The sequence below is a fragment of the Lolium perenne genome, chromosome 4 (genome assembly GCF_019359855.2).
Source record: "Lolium perenne isolate Kyuss_39 chromosome 4, Kyuss_2.0, whole genome shotgun sequence".
Classification (NCBI taxonomy): domain Eukaryota; kingdom Viridiplantae; phylum Streptophyta; class Magnoliopsida; order Poales; family Poaceae; genus Lolium; species Lolium perenne.
The window spans coordinates 82,111,643-82,119,669 of record NC_067247.2 but is presented as its reverse complement, the minus strand read 5'-3'; the positions used below and the strand labels follow the sequence as shown (position 1 = coordinate 82,119,669).

General features: G+C 42.8%; 1 long non-coding RNA gene across 5 annotated transcripts; it reads right to left on the bottom strand.

Moving 5' to 3' along the window:
* Positions 1-1,763: 1,763 nt before the first annotated feature.
* On the bottom strand, positions 1,764-7,765 carry LOC127293127 (uncharacterized). Of its 5 annotated transcripts, XR_011742609.1 has the most exons (9): positions 7,565-7,762; positions 7,108-7,481; positions 6,889-7,021; positions 5,430-5,563; positions 4,302-4,790; positions 3,662-3,690; positions 3,532-3,578; positions 2,664-2,786; positions 1,764-2,321 (listed from the first exon to the last, which is right to left on the bottom strand). It is a non-coding gene; the product is annotated as an uncharacterized lncRNA (long non-coding RNA). The 5 variants fall into 5 exon arrangements; XR_011742606.1 differs by having other exon boundaries at positions 3,662-4,790; positions 7,565-7,765; XR_011742608.1 differs by lacking the exon at positions 3,532-3,578 and having other exon boundaries at positions 3,662-4,425; positions 4,701-4,790; positions 7,565-7,763.
* Positions 7,766-8,027: the final 262 nt, after the last annotated feature.

Sequence of the window (8,027 nt, the reverse complement as noted above, 5' to 3'; positions counted from 1 at the left end):
TTCTGTCTCCTGCGCTCGCGTGCTGCGCAACGCCGGCCTGGTCGTGCCGCGTCGAAGTAGCCTCGATGTACCGCCTGGACATGTCCGCCTTCCCGTGCGCTCAACGCCGCGAACAAGCTGAATAAGGACGCGCTGCAACATCATCGCGCGGGGTAGGGAGGGTCTCACCGAGAGGCTGCGGGAAGCGCGCTTCGTCGGAGCTGAGCAAGGAGGCGCGCTGTGGGGTTCTATTAGCCCCTGGGGCAGCGGGAGTTATTGGTGCGGAGGAGAGAGGTGCGTGCTTGCGTGAGAGAGAGCAGAGTGTCGGGTTCTACTGAGAGGGGATGCGGGAAGAGAGACGTGAGGATAGGTTGCGTGCGGTCGAGCGAGGACAAGGAGATGATAAGAGAGCGTTATTTTCCTTTTTTTGTGTGGTAATAATCTGCGATTGGCAGCCTTGCGAGGGGTCAGCGGTGGGTGGGCCACGATCGATCGCTTGCATTGCACGATGGGCTGGACTAGACTGCGTTCAACATGCTGCACCAACAAAATTCTAGGCGTTCCGAGGTGGAATAAAGACCTGTTACAACATATGTTTAGTCCCACCCGGCTCCCTTGCATAAATCTCCACCTGTTTATATACGCCGCAAACTGGCTGCAGTATCAGGAAGCTGACCCGTGAATCAACAAGCAGCCGCACAACTGTTTGGTTTGGAGATATGTTGCCTAATTAACCTATACTAGCAATGAAGGGCGCGGCGGCACGCCGCGCCATATACTGGTTTATGGGTAGTAATTTTTGGAGGTGGTAAATATTTTCATCATATGGTAAGTAAAACTCTGTCAAACTGTTTGTGGAAACTAATTAGCCTCGTGGTGCCAGAGGGGATCTCGGTTCTTCCCCTATTCACAATACCACTTGTTTTTCTTGTACTTTGTTCAAATAACTGTACAAACTACAACGAAAACCACCATACAAAAATAGAATTGACTTTCTTCATATTTTCCTCTCTGCTCGTATGATAAAGCCAGCGAAAGGGGGAGAAAGAATTGGTAACCTGTGAGCTAGGGCGTGTAGGTGCAGATGCAGGTGTCAGCATCACCGTTCTCAAGCTGAGCCATGACATGACCAGATACTTCACAAGAGCACAACGTCACCGGTGGCTAACACGATGAGCAGCAGTCGTCGCGTCTAATGTGACAAAAACAAGGTCGTGCACAGCACAAAAACTATATCCTCATGTATTACTGGTTTCAACAGAATTTACTTCCGGTGAACTGACCAAGAGCTTGCTATTGAGGAGCAACAAGTGTTCAGCTGATATATACAAGCAAACAAAATCCCGGGTACTATAGTCTTTTGCTTCTTCTAACCTAGGCCTACAACAATCCAGCTACATATGACAGAACAAAGTACATTGGGTGACTGAAAGGAAGTACTTTCAAAGTAGAGCACCATACTAAGAAAATTATCATGATCATGCAGTAAACTAAGACAACAACAATATTATTGTTCTTTTCTATTCCTAAATTGGACTGTACATTTCATTCTAGATTCTGATGTTTAGATTCATAAATGAAAGAGATTAATATGCTTTAATGCTAGATTCTATCTAGAACATCTACGGCAAACCTGAGTACTATAAGTTGCAAAATACAAAATCACAAGTCCCAATTCGTTCAAAACGGCAAGCAAAAAATATATATCTAGTTGGTTATGCAAAGCTCATCACAATTCAACTGTAAGCTTTAATATGAAAAAAGTGAATAATGAAAAGACTGTATACTATGAAAAAACTTTAGTATATTCTGAACTTTTTCTTAATGAAAGTGCACACGACATGAAGCTTTTTAATTATTCAGAAATCTATCTAAGCCGGGGCTAAGCTCCCCATTTTAGAAAAAAAATAATTAGAGGTCTATATAGAAAATCAACAGTGACAATTAGAAACGAGGTACAGAGGTTATGAGACCTGGAATTGATCAGCGTCTGTCAGTCAGATCCCACCATGATGCTATGCAGCCAAAGTTCATGTTCAGATGCACGCCCTGCAGTATAACCTCAACTTCTGCTTCTTCAGCCCGGTGCAGTTTCTCGTCTGACAGGCTGCAGATAACATGACCGCTACCAAGGTGATCCCACCTGACCATTCCAGCGCTACCAACCCCAGATTCAGGAATGAAGGAAGCATCGGTGTTAATCTTTATAAAACCTTCAGGAGGTGGCTTCCAAGCTGGGGCGATTTGGGTCTTCTGATGTGTCGACAATTCTGGTACGCTGAAGGTTGTAGATTTGAAGTGCAGCCCAAATCCACCTTCTTTTTGCCTTCCGGACCAGCTCCCTGTTGTTTGCCAAAAGGAGAATTAACATAGGAAATTTACCAAGCATTCCAGAGAAATTTTCCCATCGCCATGCTGATTGCAACAAACATTTTAGCTTTGAATTCATATACCATTTCGATATAACAGAATAAAAAAGGCCATGACGCCTAGTCAAAAAATAAGCTACCTTTGGGGCCTCTTCTAGCCCGCGTGGTAGACCGAATTAAACTCACGTTATGACAGGACGTGTTAAGCAAAATGAGAATTAGTATGTACCATATTTCGCAACTCCACATAAATCATTGCGAACCCAGAACGACCTTATTCACACAAGATGGGAGGTAATGCACAAGAATAATTACCTACATCCACTCCCTGGTGCAAATGGGACCTCGTCATGAGGACAACGGTTGGCGGCTCACCACGTGACCAAGTCAGCGAACTACAAATCTGGAGCCAGCCAGCTCATTCAAAACTCTGATCACCTAAAGAGAAAAGCAGAATTCAGTAGATCGTGAGAAACTGATACAGAAGTGACACATATCAGTTTTCATTACAATGGAGCCCTAATAAGCCGTGTACAAATATGATTACTAACTAAGGATGTACAACAAAAAAAACAATCAAGTTGGGTTGATCTCGAGCTCATTTGGTCTGTGTACACATGGTAATGCTAACTATACCATGCGAGAGGATCCATGGTGGAATAGTAAAAAATTGCACTACAATAACTCAATAAGGACACTCAATTTTTTCATAAATAAATGTGTGGTGTGCAATTAGAAGATGCTTAAAATGTATAATCATAGTATTGTCTCATATTTCAGTAAGTTTGCACAGTAGGATAGTATGTTCGCATAGTAAGACAAACTCTACAAAAGGAGGACCTTGGCAGAAAACATGTTGCTTGCTTAGTGGATGCATGACCGCATCAGGATTCCAGTAATCAAGACAGCAACATGGCAGAGCCATCATGACCAACATAAAAATCTGGGTGTGAGTACCCAGCTCACTCAACAAAAAGTTCACTTTTTTTTTGCGCAGTTGGTAATGTAAAGAGGAAAAGATATACAGTACCTACAGAGAGGGAATTTTATTCTAGATTTGAATTTCAAAGAAAAATGGTATTTTACTACCAATTATGAGGTTTCGAACGCGGCTATGATCCAATGAGTACAACAGGAAATTTAGCTCAGTTCTCACAATGGAGTAACTTCAGCCAAAAGTCACCTTTTAGAGAAGTTATCAAAGAACTCGCTAGCTCCCAACATAAACCACTGATAAATTCACACACCAACACTCGTTATGAGGAAAAGTTTGAGCGTAAACCACATATACGTAGCAAAACAATGACTTGTACCTTCTGATGTCATCCGTACGAGATGTATCCTGGAAATAAGAAAAAAACATACAACATTATTAGTTAGCCAGATGCGTAACAGTAGATATATCAGAATCATTGTCATGGCGCTGAACATGAACAATACTGTATAGCTGAGATTAAGAACCTAAATTTTACATTCAGATGTATACAAACAGCCGCACACACACAATTTCATATATGAGAGTCTTGACTCACTTGTTTGAGATATGCACTCGTAAGATCAAGTTGACAAACACTTGAACTAAATTATGCACCCAATGGTGTTAGGATAGATTTTGCTTGCCCAAAAATTACCAACAATATAAGCACCATTAAATTTTAATAAAATCCAAAACCAAGAGCTCACTTTAGCACAACAGAGTCCAAAGTATTACTACCCATGAGTTGATAATCGAAATTCAGCACATAGCCTATCATTATTCATAACACCATGTTGGGATACAATCATGTGTCTCAACAATTTGTCATTAGTTTGGTTGCAAATGGCTACTAAAGCTACTTTTCATATTTTTGGTGGTTGTGGCTAATACTACTAACAATGTCATTGGTAGAACAGCTTGCTGGAGTAGCTGGCAAGCTGAAATAACATACGGAAGCATCATTCAGCGGGACATACCTGGTGAACACATAACACTGACTTTACCAAATACGCAAAATAATAAAATCAATGGAAGCTCTAGTACCATAGTATTCTAAGGTTTTCCATAAGGCTTCGTAACATCTAGGACTGAATCAACTACCTGCATCATCATATAGAATCCATGTTTGTAAACTTACATCTGATATGCTTGAATGCCCTGTAAAATTCATGACTATATCTGCATAGACAATACAGCTATGTTCCAGGGCACGTCAACACAGGAAAATTTTAAATGAAAGATGATTTATTCTGATGCTGTTTTGTAGATCCTATCACAAATTTACATAGCATAAAAAGACTGGGGCATCAAATTTACACACCTCCAAACATGCAGATGTGGAGTATATGAACACTGGCATAGCTCAAGAAACAAACCTAGAGACAAATCCGGGAAGGAAAAGAAGGCCTAGCTGTGAGGACTGACTTGCTTTTCGTCTTCGTCAGGATTGGATGCTGGTAGTCAGCCTGCCAACAGGGTAATGCCTGTGGTCAGGCTGACAACATTTTAAAATTCTCACAAATATATCTCGGATATCCCAGATTCCCAGGTATCAACTACAGTGTATCTAGGCTTTGCCATGTGACCAAATAGGGGTAGGTGGAGACAAAATATAATGGAGCAACGTAATGTTGGGCTTCTGCAGTTTGAACCGAAGAGGCACTGCTATATTAATTTTCAACTTTCCTTGGAAACAACGATACACCCACAACAAATTTAGTGACAACAAAAATGAAAAATGCAAATAAGTATAGAAGAAAGTATTGATAGTTGTTGTCAGTTATAAAGAATAGACCATCCTATCAATCTATCTAGATGATGAATTGCCATTACAGTGTGGATATTTCTATTTATACATTAGGGAATTACATATATACAAAATAAACCAGCTTCAGTCACAATAGGAATTATTTTAGTGAGATATGGCATGAACATCCATGAAAAGAAGGGTACGGGCTACACTTATTTTTGCAGAATACTCAATTAGCCCTACAGAGAATAATTCGTTTACAAAATCTATAATAATCAATGAGGCAGATGTTCAGAGAAATAGGCACCATGTTACATTCAAAGATCACCGCTATGACTTAATTATGATCATATACCTGCTCAGTTTGAAAAGTCTCTAGTATTTGCAGCCAATGAAGGAGCTACAGAACATGCTTTCACCATCGCTGATGCACGTAATCACTGAGAAATTGATTTCTTAAACATAATAGTAATGCCCAGATCCAATGCTCTGAAAATATAAGAATTCATGTCAGAGGAGCCTTGCTGAAAACGATCTTACCATCCTGTCCAAAGCCAGTTGTCATGGGGGTTTAACCACCAGTTAGATATACATTCCAGCAAATCAGATGGCATGTTCACAATACTGACTACAGATTTTTCAGTCCTGCACAATATTATTCAGTCTAGATGCTACAGCTCTGTGCCGGCATAACGGATACTATTTTACTTGATCTCAATAGTTCATTCAGTCTAGTGCATGGCATGCCAACTAATCTAATCGAATATGTGCTAGCATCTCCTCAATCCTTCTAAGAGGAACACAAATGGTACTCGAAGCTGCAAGATTTGTGGCAACACAACAAAGATCAAACCCCTCGGAGCATGGATGCGAACTCAAGATCAAAAAGAGGGAGGCGTGATTGAGGTTGAGGCTGCTCATGAAGAGGGAGGCATGCCCGAGATGGAGACAAAGGAAGAGTGATTGTACCGTAGCTTTGTTTAGTAGTTAACACAGAGCTACAACAAAGAGCGCAATGGGGGATTTCCTTCCTGCCCAATCTAGTCCCAGCAAGCCACTCGATGTTGGAATTAATTATCGCCATTAGACGACGAAGATCAGAGAAAAATAAGCAAACACCATATGAGGAAAATAGATAGAAAATGGCACCGAAAGTAGCAGAGAAGCAAGCAGGCAATGCAGAGAAAAAACAGTAAGCAAGCAGGATAGATTTGTAAGAACGTTTATTGTCTTTGGCATCAAAAACTGAACTTGATGTAAACTTGGCATAACATTGACACTATCCACGTCGAGACATATAACAACAAAGCTTGCATGGATTTATAGAGCACTATGCAGAAGACCTGGTTATACTAAAAAAATGTGCACATACGACTTATGTGTTTATGAAAATGAGGGTGTATATTCATCTATGGAACACATACACTAATCAAACGTTTACTCGTGTGCTACACTACCTCCGAGTATACAATGTGATGGCCTCAAATGGAAGAAACTTCTGATTTTCTTTTAGGTATGAAAATGTGACATGCAAAAGATCCATGAAACCTATTGGCTTCTACTGAAGCTTCCATGTTTGTGACAACACTGAAACCTGAAACATCTCTGCGTGTGTAGCTGTGTATGCGTAAATATAGGCCGTGAAGCATGAAATCTGAAGCTATATGTACCTAGCATTCGAAAGAAATGTGCACACTAAAAAACGGCAAGAAAGTAACAGCAACACAGAACACATGCGAAAATGACTTATTTGACAGAACTGAAAGCACACGGTGCAAGGATGAGGCAAAGGCTGCATTTTCCAGTGAACTTACTGGGGACCTGGAGCAGAGGGTGGCGGTGACAGTGAAGTCGCAACTGGCGATGGAGAACTGAGGGGTGCTTCCATCTCCATGAACCTTCAGCCTGAGATTCCAAATCATTAAGGTAAACCTGGAGCGGAGTGGGCTGAAAATTGAAAAAAGCAAGAGGGGTAATTAAGGTTGCAAATCATGGCACACAATATGAACATAAAAGGTAAGCTATAAATTTGCCTTAACATAGAGGGTTCCTTTGGAACTCAGCTTGGTCAGGGAGGCAACCGAACATCCTAAGCGCGAGCGCTAGTCCTCGGGGTCGCCCTGCTGCGCCGTGCGCCGCCGCGACCCTATGGAGGATCTGCTTGGGATCTGCCGCCGCCCAACCGCCGACCTCGTTCGGGAGGAGGGAGCGGATGATGTAGGACCGGACGGAGTCGTCGACGGCGGGCCTGAACTCGGTGGCGAGGCGGAAGAGCATGGTCTTGGAAAAGACACGGGACTCGGCGGGCGTGATGCTGGATGCGGAGGCCACCCCCGCCGTGACGGTAGGCCAAGATGAGAGCTTGCAAATGACTGGGGCGCAGCGTCGAGGGCCTGGTGGTGCGCTCCTGGAGGGGGAATAGAGGTGAGGCCGGCGTTGGGGGAGAATACAAGGGAGTTGGACAGTTTGTGGTCTAGATAGAGGATTTACCTAGGTGGCGGGAGCGGAGGCTCCTGCCGTGGTCGATGCTCCAGTCCATGACGGAGGCCGCCGGGATCCTCTCCATCGCCGCCGCCTGTCGCTGGAGGTTCCGGTGAATTTTGCAGAGAAGCCACGTAGGAGACCAAAACTAATCTAAGCGGTGGTACCGTGGGGGAGTGAGGTGCGAGCCCGGCCCCAACCACCTAGCAGCTACATGCACACGGAGTACGCACCAATATAGGCAACCATCAAAGCAAGATAAAAGGAAAACAGATAAAACACACACGGGGGCCAAGATCACGTTAACTTTGAGCTTCCCTGTAAATATTACGGACCACTGAAACTACACACAAAAGATAACCTGCGGGAAGCAAAATTCTGAGAAAAAAGATGTTTGTTACACTTTAATATAGTAGTTATATATATGTGTTGTGAGCTACTACATTAGGCAGAATTGTGGGCGATACCATGG